Raw genomic sequence first — 9,730 nt, 5'->3', positions numbered from 1 at the left:
ATGATTAAAACTATAATTTTGATCTCATGGATGGTCAGTCTTTACATCCAGAAGTCTATACATTTTAGTGGTAACATTTCTCCAGCCCTATCCCTCAATTGTTTACCAAACAAGTGACGGGGTGAACGCCATAGAGATTCTATTCAGGATCCTCATCAGGGTGGAGGATTGAGCTGCCTGCCTACCTGCCCTTGGACCTGCTGACCTGACCAGCACCTCTGTCCAGAACCTCTAGCTATGAGCCTTCAGATCCTCTCATGACCGTGACTCTCCATCTGCTGGAGGTTTCAGGAAACATTCAAACAGACTTGATCTAGATGATCTAGCTACTGTTGTAGCCTATATTGCTTTTTAAATGACTTCTTGTTGTTTCTTTTCCTTCATAAGCCCTTTGGCATTCTGACTGTAATGAAAAGCACCATTATTATTATTATGAAATACAACAATATCCCATTGTTCTAATTCCTAACGCTATGGTGACCGCTTTGTTGTTTTGTGATACACTATATATATGAACGTATGCAGACACCCCTTCAAATGAGTGGACTCGGCTATTTCAGCTACACCGTTGCTAACAGGTCTATGAAATCAAGCACACAGCCATGCAATCTCCATAGACAAACATGGCAGTAGAATGGCCTTACTGAAGAGTTTAGGATGCCACCTTTCCAATAAGTCAGGTGGAGGAGGAATAATGGTCTGGGCCTCTTAGGTCCAGTGATGGGAAATCTTAACACTACACCATACAATGACATTCTAGACGATTCTGTGCTTCCAAATTTATGGCAATAGTTTGGAGAAGGCCCTCTCCTTTTTCAGCATGACAATGCCCCCGTGCACAAAGCGAGGTCCATACACAAATGGTTGTCGAGATCGGTGTGGAATAACTTGACTGGCTTGCACAGAACACTGACGTCAACCCCATCGAACACCTGCAAGCCAGGCCTAATCGCCCAACATCAGTGCCCGACTTCACTAATGCCCTTGTGAATGGAAGCAAGTCCCCGCAGCAATGTTCCGTCATCTAGTGGAAAGCCTTCCCAGAAGAGTGGAGGCTGTTATAACAGCAAAGGGGGGACCAAGTCCATATTAATGCCCATGAGTTTGGAATGTTATGTTCGACAAGCAGGTGTCCACATACTTCTGGTCATGTAGTGTCCAAACTCAGAGGAAGGACAAGGCACAGTAGAAAGTAGCAGGTTATTGTTACAGAGATTATAAATACTTGTGTTCCAGTTTAAAAGATTACTGATATAAACAGAACGTATTTCTTTGATGGCTTGATAGATACTGTGTCAAAGAATCCATCTACGGGGTGGCAGGTAGCCTAGTGGTTAGAGCGATGGGCCAGTAACCAAAAGGTGGCAGTTAACCCACTGTTCCTATGCCGTCATTGTAAATAAGAATTTGTTCTTATCTGACTTGCCTAGTTAAATAAAGGTAATATATATATTTTTTTTTTAATCTACGGTGGCCTAACGAGGTCAAGTCTGCCCTCTCAAATACACAACAATGATGGGTAGGTTGAACTAATACCATTTAATTGCTGACTGGTACACCTATCTAATCCTACAATCAATGTGGCGTAAACCTGAGACAGAGGTTAATTTGGGATTGGACACAAATCTTGGAAATTGTGGGCTCTGTGGTCCACACAGTATAAGTAATATACTTAATGTTACCTGTGCTGATACCTAGCTATAGAATGAGAAGAAACCCCAGAATATTCATATTCCATTTGGAAATGAGAGATGAACTCTGCATTCTTATGTCAGAGTGCTGTCACCTAATAATGCAGTGATGAAACGCTCTTTACCGAACATTAGAGAACGGAGATCTCGTCCGATTTCAATGTAAGATGTCAGAGAGCCTAGATCTCAGCGTTCATGTGCTTGTCGGAACTAGGAAACACGGAAATGTCCGACTTGCTAACTGGTTGAAGGACAGTATAACCACACCCAGTTAGCAAGTCGGAAATGTCAGAATTCCCTAGTTCCGACAGGTAAATGAACGCGGCATGTATACCAGAAAGGCAAACCGTTATTATGACGATATGCGTAGCAAATTGGGCAGTGTTTACTTTGGGAAGGAAGTACGTCATCCCATATACCCAGAGGAGACTGGCGGTACTGCAGTTTAACTGACGCCAAGCCCTGAAAGGTCATTCCAATATATTCAACAGGGTATGGCGACTAGCTCAACAACAACCATTTAAAATAGGCAACTAAAATCATTCCAATCCCGATTAAAACACAAATGCAGTTTGTCTTTTAATGAACAAACGTAATAAGCACATTGTTTATACATTTCCTTGCTTTGTCTATTTTGATTGGTCTGCCAGCCCTCACCGTGATGCAGGAGATAACACGCTAGCTTCAGTGGGCCCTTCTGATAGGCAAGCAGGACATACAGGAGGAGAAGTCCCATGAAAAGATATCACATTAGGCCCCACCACCACAGGCCACACCAACCCTGCGCAATTGCTGTAACCACACACCTCCAGAAGCCAATCAACCCATTCAAAGCTTTAAATAACTCTACCTTTGCAGGCTTGCAACTCTCTTGTTGTCCAATATTTACTGTACGATATTTACTGACAGTGAGCTGTGAAAATATAACACTGTGCAGACATGCATGCAACATTCTGCATACAGTGGAATACACTATTTGATGCAAGACTGATACCCTCTATAAGAAATGTGCTAAAGGACATCTTTTACAGTCTAAATGTAATTCTAATGGTAAAATTCTTGAATGGAAAATTCTCTTAACATTAATGAATAACTTAAAATAAATATAACTTAAATATACATTAACCTCTTCAATTAAAATAAATTAACATTATCATCTATGGAATGATAAAACAAACAAAATAATAAAATCAGCAACAGATTTTTGAACCAAGTATACATACCAACTAGAAAATAAGCAGCTGTAAAAGTGGAAATGGAAAATAAAATGGAAATTAAAAGGCCTGATGGTGGCGCTAGAGGAAAGGTCGAGGTCACCAAATCAGTAGGTTTCTTCCACTTGGGGTCTTGATTGTGCACAACAAACTCTATGGCAATCCACCCATTACTTTGAGATATATTTTGTTCTCAGTCTGTTCTCAGTCTTGTTCTCAGCTTATGGGCATCATGTGTGTAGTGATCCAATATCCATAGCCATGACATTTAACAGTTATTACTGGCCCTTTCTCAGCCTTACTCACAAAGAGCCCAGTGCCGATCCTTCTTGCTAGCAAAGTCACTGATCAGGTCTTTGAAGTCCAGCTTTCTAGCTAACTGACTTTCAATGGACAGCATGGCAAGACTGCAAAGCCTGTCCTGGGACATAGTGGACCTCAAATAGTTTTTAAAAATCAGTTTTAGCTTGCTGAAAGCTTTCTCGCCACCAGCAACAGTCACAGGCAGTGTGCAAAATATACATAAAGCAATGCACACTTCTCCAAAAATGCTTTACAGCTGCATCTTACAAATTGCATTCAGGAGACCAAGAGGGGACAAGTTATGGGAGAAGTGGCAGCATATACAGTGTTCAGGTGTCTTACATCATTATGAAACTCAGGTGTAAGATCTCTGGAATACTTCATGATCAGTGGTTGGCACACAGAAGAGACTTTATACTCACTAATCTGCCCAACTTTCAGAACAGCAGAAAACTATTCTAACATTTTTGCAGTGGTGTGGAACCTAGTGTCCAAGTCACTTATGATATTGTCCATAGCAGTAAAAAAACGTGTCCCGAAACACCGTTGCTGCTCTGTCCTGAGCTGTCTCCTCTTGAGAGGTCTCATCATGGAATCTCTTCCTTTTCCTCTGGCGGCTGTGTTCCTTGCTAAATCGAGGTGCAACATTAATTTGCGTAGCAATCAGTGTTGCCTCAGACTGGAGAATCACATTCCTGTCCTCAATTCATTGCAGTACCTGCAATATGTCATTCAACACAATGCTGCTCACCTCCTTCTTCAGTTGGGAGTAGGGCTGGTTCAGGGGTATGGGGAGACAGGGCTGGTTCAGGGGTATGGGGATGGGGAGACAGGGCTGCTGAGCCTGAAGCTGCATCTGTTGGGCACCAGGCAGGGACAGGGACAACTGATTTATTCCGAATAGCTTGCTAAAAGTTTGCCTGCATTGATTAAATGTCGGCTAAAAGATGAGCGAAATTTTCTGTGATATTAAGTAACTAATGTTAGAGGAGCAAAAGTAGCCTATTTCACTATGTACTAAGCTAATGTAACGGATGTGAAATGGCTAGCTAGTTAACGGGTACGCTAATAGCGTTTCAATCAGTTACGTCACTTGCTCTGCAAGGGCCGCGGCCTTTGTGGAGCGATGGGTAACGATGCTTCGTGGGCGACCGTTGTTGATGTGTGCAGAAGGCCCGTGTCGGGGCGAGGGGACGTACTAAAGTTATACTGTTACACTAACAGGTTAACTTCCACCACACCACTCATTACACCCACCTTCCTTTGTGAAAAATTGGGTGACATATTCATGGGTGGAGCCAGAGGGGTGTCCGCACTGGCCACCCCGGGTGCCACCCCAAAATTGAATTCGCTACTGGCAGTTTGATGTTGATTGACATCTCCTTTCACCACTTGTTGAAGCATTTATTTTGACGTTTTCAAATCGAGGAAGAGAGAATATGAACGTTGGTTGCGAGATACATAAGAATAACAATAACATACAGAAGAGAGATTATTTACACAGCTCCATTCGTTTTTTTCACGATTGGCGAAAGCATCATATTTGAAGTAAGTTTTAAGGTTTAGCATCGGGTTTAGGTTTCCTGAACAACTTTTACCAAAGTTGAGTCGCTGTGTAAGTTAACGTTAGACCTTTGGCTCCATTAACAGACAGTTAATGTTAAGGCTAAATTGGGAACCGATCTCTCTTATCTGATTATGTTTACATCTGTGCTAGTAATACACGCATATACAGTGCAGTGTCGTAAGTTACAGTATATTAATGTTTAGCTAATGTAGGAAACTAGTAGGCTACAGCTGTCAGTGTTCAGCAAGTTCACATTCAGAAATTTGAAATCCATTAACTAAGTTAGATTTGCGTACTTGAACTCAAAACGAACAATTATTATCAATCTGTTAACGTTACTCAAAAGATTACCACAATTTGCGGATAGCCTTTTTGCTATCGTAAAGGTGTAAGAAATTATAGCTAGCTAAGTTACTTACTGCAGAGTAGGGCTAGCCATGATCTAACTAGTAACTTAGGCTGGTAGTTGATTTTAAGGTACAGTTATGATAATGTGATTTGTAATTAAGATAGAGATTGGACTAAAATGTGGGTAATTGGATGCTTAGATGTAACCATAGACTGTCTTATTTTTGCACAGGGTCAATTAAACATGAAAAGAAAGGGAGCGATATCAGATTTCTTCTTAAAGTAGCACAAACAGGCAGATCAGGTGCAAAAAGACCCCAGAGCAGCTCCCTATGAGGCTAGTCAGAGTCAGTGTGGTCAGACTTCACAAGGACCCAGTCTACCACCACCAGGTCAGAGCAGCTCCCTATGAGGCTAGTCAGAGTCAGTGTGGTCAGACTTCACAAGGACCCAGTCTACCACCACCAGGTCAGAGCATCTAGCAGGCAGTCAGTCACATGCCCAGTTCAGAATTTAAGTTTAGCTTCAGCTTGTAATAGATGGTTTTGTCAGATTTAGCCTCACTTTAAAATGTTGGTTGTTGATTCATGTGTGTTCTTGGTTTGATGGCTGTGGCATTTTTATTTTGATGACACACTAATGGTTCTTGTGTTATTGTAATGTAATAGATGTCTCAAGGGATGACACAGAGACCTCTGGCTCTGAGCAAGACAGTGAGCCAGAGCTGCCAGATGTCATCGTGCTCCTCCCAACTGTATCACGCACCAGATATGCTGTTCCAGAAGGACACAATGGTAGGCCAGGGCTATACTTTAAACTACACATTTTAGTCAGCAGCTGTTAGTATCTAATCTTGTGGATCCCTTAATTATACATTTCCATAGAGATATGACACATTATTTCATGTGTATTTTAGAGGTCGACTGATTTATGTTTTTTCAACGCCAATACCGGTTATTGGAGGACTAAAAAAAGGCGATATCGATTAATCGGACGATTTTTATATATATATATATATATATATATATATATATTTGTAATAATGACAATTACAACAATACTGAATGAACAATGAACACTTTTATTTTAACTTAATATAATACATCAATAAAATCAATTTAGTCTCAAATAAATAATGAAACATGTTCAATTTGTTTTAAATAATGCAAAAACAAAGTGTTGGAGAAGAAAGTAAAAGTGCAATATGTGCCATGTAAAAAAAGCTAATGTTTAAGTTCCTTGCTCAGAACATATGAAAGCTGGTGGTTCCTTTTAACATGAGTCTTCAATATTCCCAGGTAAGAAGTTTTAGGTTGCAGTTATTATAGGACTATTTCTCTCTATACCATTTTGTATTTCATATACCTTTGACTATTGGATGTTCTAATAAGTACTTTAGTATTGCCAGCTTAATCTCGGGAGTTGATAGGCTTGAAGTCATAAACAGCGCAATGCTTGAAGCATTGCAAAGAGCTGCTGGCAAACGCAGGAAAGTGCTGTTTGAATGAATGTTTAACAGCCTGCTGCCTACCACCGCACAGGCAGACTGCTCTATCAAATCATAGACTTAGTTATAACATAATAACACACAGAAATACGAGCCTTAGGTCATTAATATGGTCGAATCCGGAAACTATCATCTCGAAAACAAGACGTATATTCTTTCAATGAAATACGGAACCGTTCCGTATTTTATCTAACGGGTGGCATCCATAAGTCTAAATATTCCTGTTACATTGCACAACCTTCAATGTTATGTCATAATTACGTAAAATTCTGGAAAATTAGTTCGCAACAAGCCAAACTGTTGCATATACCCTGAAATCTAAACTTGAAATCTTCCCTAATTAATCGGCCATTCCGATTAATCCGTCGACCTCTAGTGTATTTCAGACACGATCCAGAGAAGAGGGTCCTGTACAGCCGTGTTTGAAAATATTTCCCAGAACTCAGCATGGTACTAGGAAAAGGGCTTTCAACATCTCCTGGTATAAAGGACAATTCATGGCTTGAATATTCTGTAAGTCAAGATTGGACTTATTGTTTCACCTGTAGGCATTTTTCTCTGCCCAAAACACCTGAATCTGCCTTCACATCACAGTCAGGTTTTTGTAACTGGAAAAAGACACTGTTTTAAAGATTCTGGGTTTAAGCTCCATTCGAAGGCAGAGCATCATATCAATGCTATGTATGCTTGGAATCAGCATAAAAGGGCTATTGACAGCAACTCCTCCATGTTAGATGTCATAAATGAGGACCGGAAAAAGAAAGTGGAAGAAAACTGTACTTACATTAAAACAATTTCAGATGTGCTCCTTGTTCTGGTCAGGAGAGTGCCGTGGTTCTGGTCAGGAGAGTGCCGTGGTTCTGGTCAGGAGAGTGCCGTGGTTCTGGTCAGGAGAGTGCCGTGGTTCTGGTCAGGAGAGTGCCGTGGTTCTGGTCAGGAGAGTGCCGTGGTTCTGGTCAGGAGAGTGCCGTGGTTTAGTGCTGTGGTTCTGGACAGGAGAGTGATGTGGTTCTGGACAGGAGATGCTGTGGATCTGGACAGGAGAATATTCATATTCCTTTTAGAAATGAGAGATGAAATCTGCCTTTTTCTGTCAGAGTGCAGTCTAATGCAGTGAATAAAATTAAATGCTCTTTCCAGAACATTACAAGGCTGCATTCGTTCATGTACTAGTCGGATCTAGGAAACACGGAAATGTCCGACTTGCTAACTGGTTGAACGCGGTACCTGCATAACTACAACCAGTTAACAAGTCGGTAATTTCAGAGTTTACTAGTTCCGACAGGGACATGAATGCGGCATGTATGACTAAGGTCCGTTTGTTTGCAAGGGGGCAGGGGTTCGTTTGGGAAATCACGTATTCCACGTACATAGAGGAGACTGGCTGTACTGCAGTTTAACTGACGCCAATCCCTGAAAGACAATTCCAATAGACTAAATTGGGTACGGCAGGGTATGGCGACTAGCTCAACACCAACCATTTAAAATAGGAAACTAAAATCATTCCAATCCCGATTAAAACGCAAATGCAGGTAGCATTTTATTGCTCAAATGTGATAAGCACATTGTTTATACATGTCCTTGCTTTTTCTATTTTGGATGGTCTGCCAGCCCTCACCGGCACCCTGGGTGATCCAGGAGAAGACAAGGGAGCTTCAGTGGACCCTCCTGATGGGCGAGCAGGACATACAGGAGGAGGAGGAGGAGTAGTATGTGGGCATTGGGATGGAGTTGATTGTGGTTCTAGATTGTTTGTGCATTCTTAAAGGAATTTGCTCTTTATTTATTATGTTATTATTATTATTATGAACAATTAAACAAAAACATAAATATACAAAACAAGAGTACATAAACTAACAGACAAGGGTAAAGAAACTTCCATGAAAAGGAATATGAAAATGTCAATGCAAATATGGCCAAACTTCACTATCTAGCTAACCAACAACTGTAACAATGTATTTGAGACAACAAGTGGTCATTATGCAAAGGATTTGTTTTCAATAAACATTGGAGATGAAATATAGCTTACATGTAGTCAACAATCTAAGCCAACCTCATCTGTTTTGCACCATTTATTTTGTACTTATTTCACCTTTATTTTAACCAGGTAGGCCAGTTGAGAACAAGTTCTCATTTACAACTGCGACCTGACCAAGATAAAGCAAAGCAGTGCGACAAAAACAACAACACATAGTTACACATAAACAAACGTACAGTCAATAACACAATAGAAAAATCTATGTACAGTGTGTGCAAATGTAGAATATTAGGGAGGTAAGGCAATAAATAAATAGGCCATAGAGGCAAAATAATTACAATTTAGCATTAACACTGGAGTGATAGATGTGCAGATTATGATGTGCAAGTAGAGATACTGGCGTGCAAAAGAGCAAAAAGATAAATAACAATATGGGGATGAGGTAGTCGGGTGTGCTATTTAGATTGGCTGTGTAAAGGTACAGTGATCGGTAAGCTGCTCAGACAGCTGATGCTTAACGTTAGAGGGAGATAAGTCTCCAGCTTCAGTGATTTTTGCAATTTGTTCCAGTCATTGTCAGAGAACTGGAAGGAAAGTCGGCCAAATTAAGTGTTGGCTTTGGGGATGACCAGTGAAATATCCCTGCTGGAGTGCGTGCTACGGGTGGGTGTTATGGTGACCAGTGAGCTGAGATAAGGCGGGGCTTTACCTAGCAAAGACTTATAGAAGACCTGGAGCCAGTGGGTTTGGCGCCGAATACGTAGCGAGGGCCAGCCAACGAGAGCATACAGGTCGCAGTGGTGGATAGTATATGGGGCTTTGGTGACAAAACGGATGGCACTGTGATAGCCTACATCCAGTTTGCTGAGTAGAGTGTTGGAGGCTATTTTGTAAATGACATCGACGAAGTGAAGGATCGGTAGGATAGTCAGTTTCACGAGGGAATGCTTGGCAGCATGAGTGAAGGAGGCTTTGTTGCAAAATAGGAAGCCGATTCTAGATTTGATTTTTGATTGGAGATGTTTGATGTGAGTCTGGAAGGAGAGTTTACAGTCTAACCAGACACCTAGGTATTTGTAGTCGTCCACATATTCTAAGTCAGAACCGTCCAGAGTAGTGATA

At 41.1% G+C, this 9,730-nt stretch overlaps 1 long non-coding RNA gene across 1 annotated transcript; it reads left to right on the top strand.

Moving 5' to 3' along the window:
• Positions 1-4,637: 4,637 nt before the first annotated feature.
• On the top strand, positions 4,638-9,725 carry LOC139553878 (uncharacterized). Its single transcript, XR_011670748.1, has 3 exons — positions 4,638-4,756; positions 5,792-5,917; positions 8,242-9,725. It is a non-coding gene; the product is annotated as an uncharacterized lncRNA (long non-coding RNA).
• The last annotated feature ends 5 nt before the right edge of the window (positions 9,726-9,730 follow it).

Source organism: Salvelinus alpinus, chromosome 25, assembly GCF_045679555.1.
Source record: "Salvelinus alpinus chromosome 25, SLU_Salpinus.1, whole genome shotgun sequence".
NCBI lineage: Eukaryota > Metazoa > Chordata > Actinopteri > Salmoniformes > Salmonidae > Salvelinus > Salvelinus alpinus.
The sequence above is the reverse complement of the archived record's forward strand: the minus strand, read 5'-3'. Positions and strand labels throughout refer to the sequence as shown.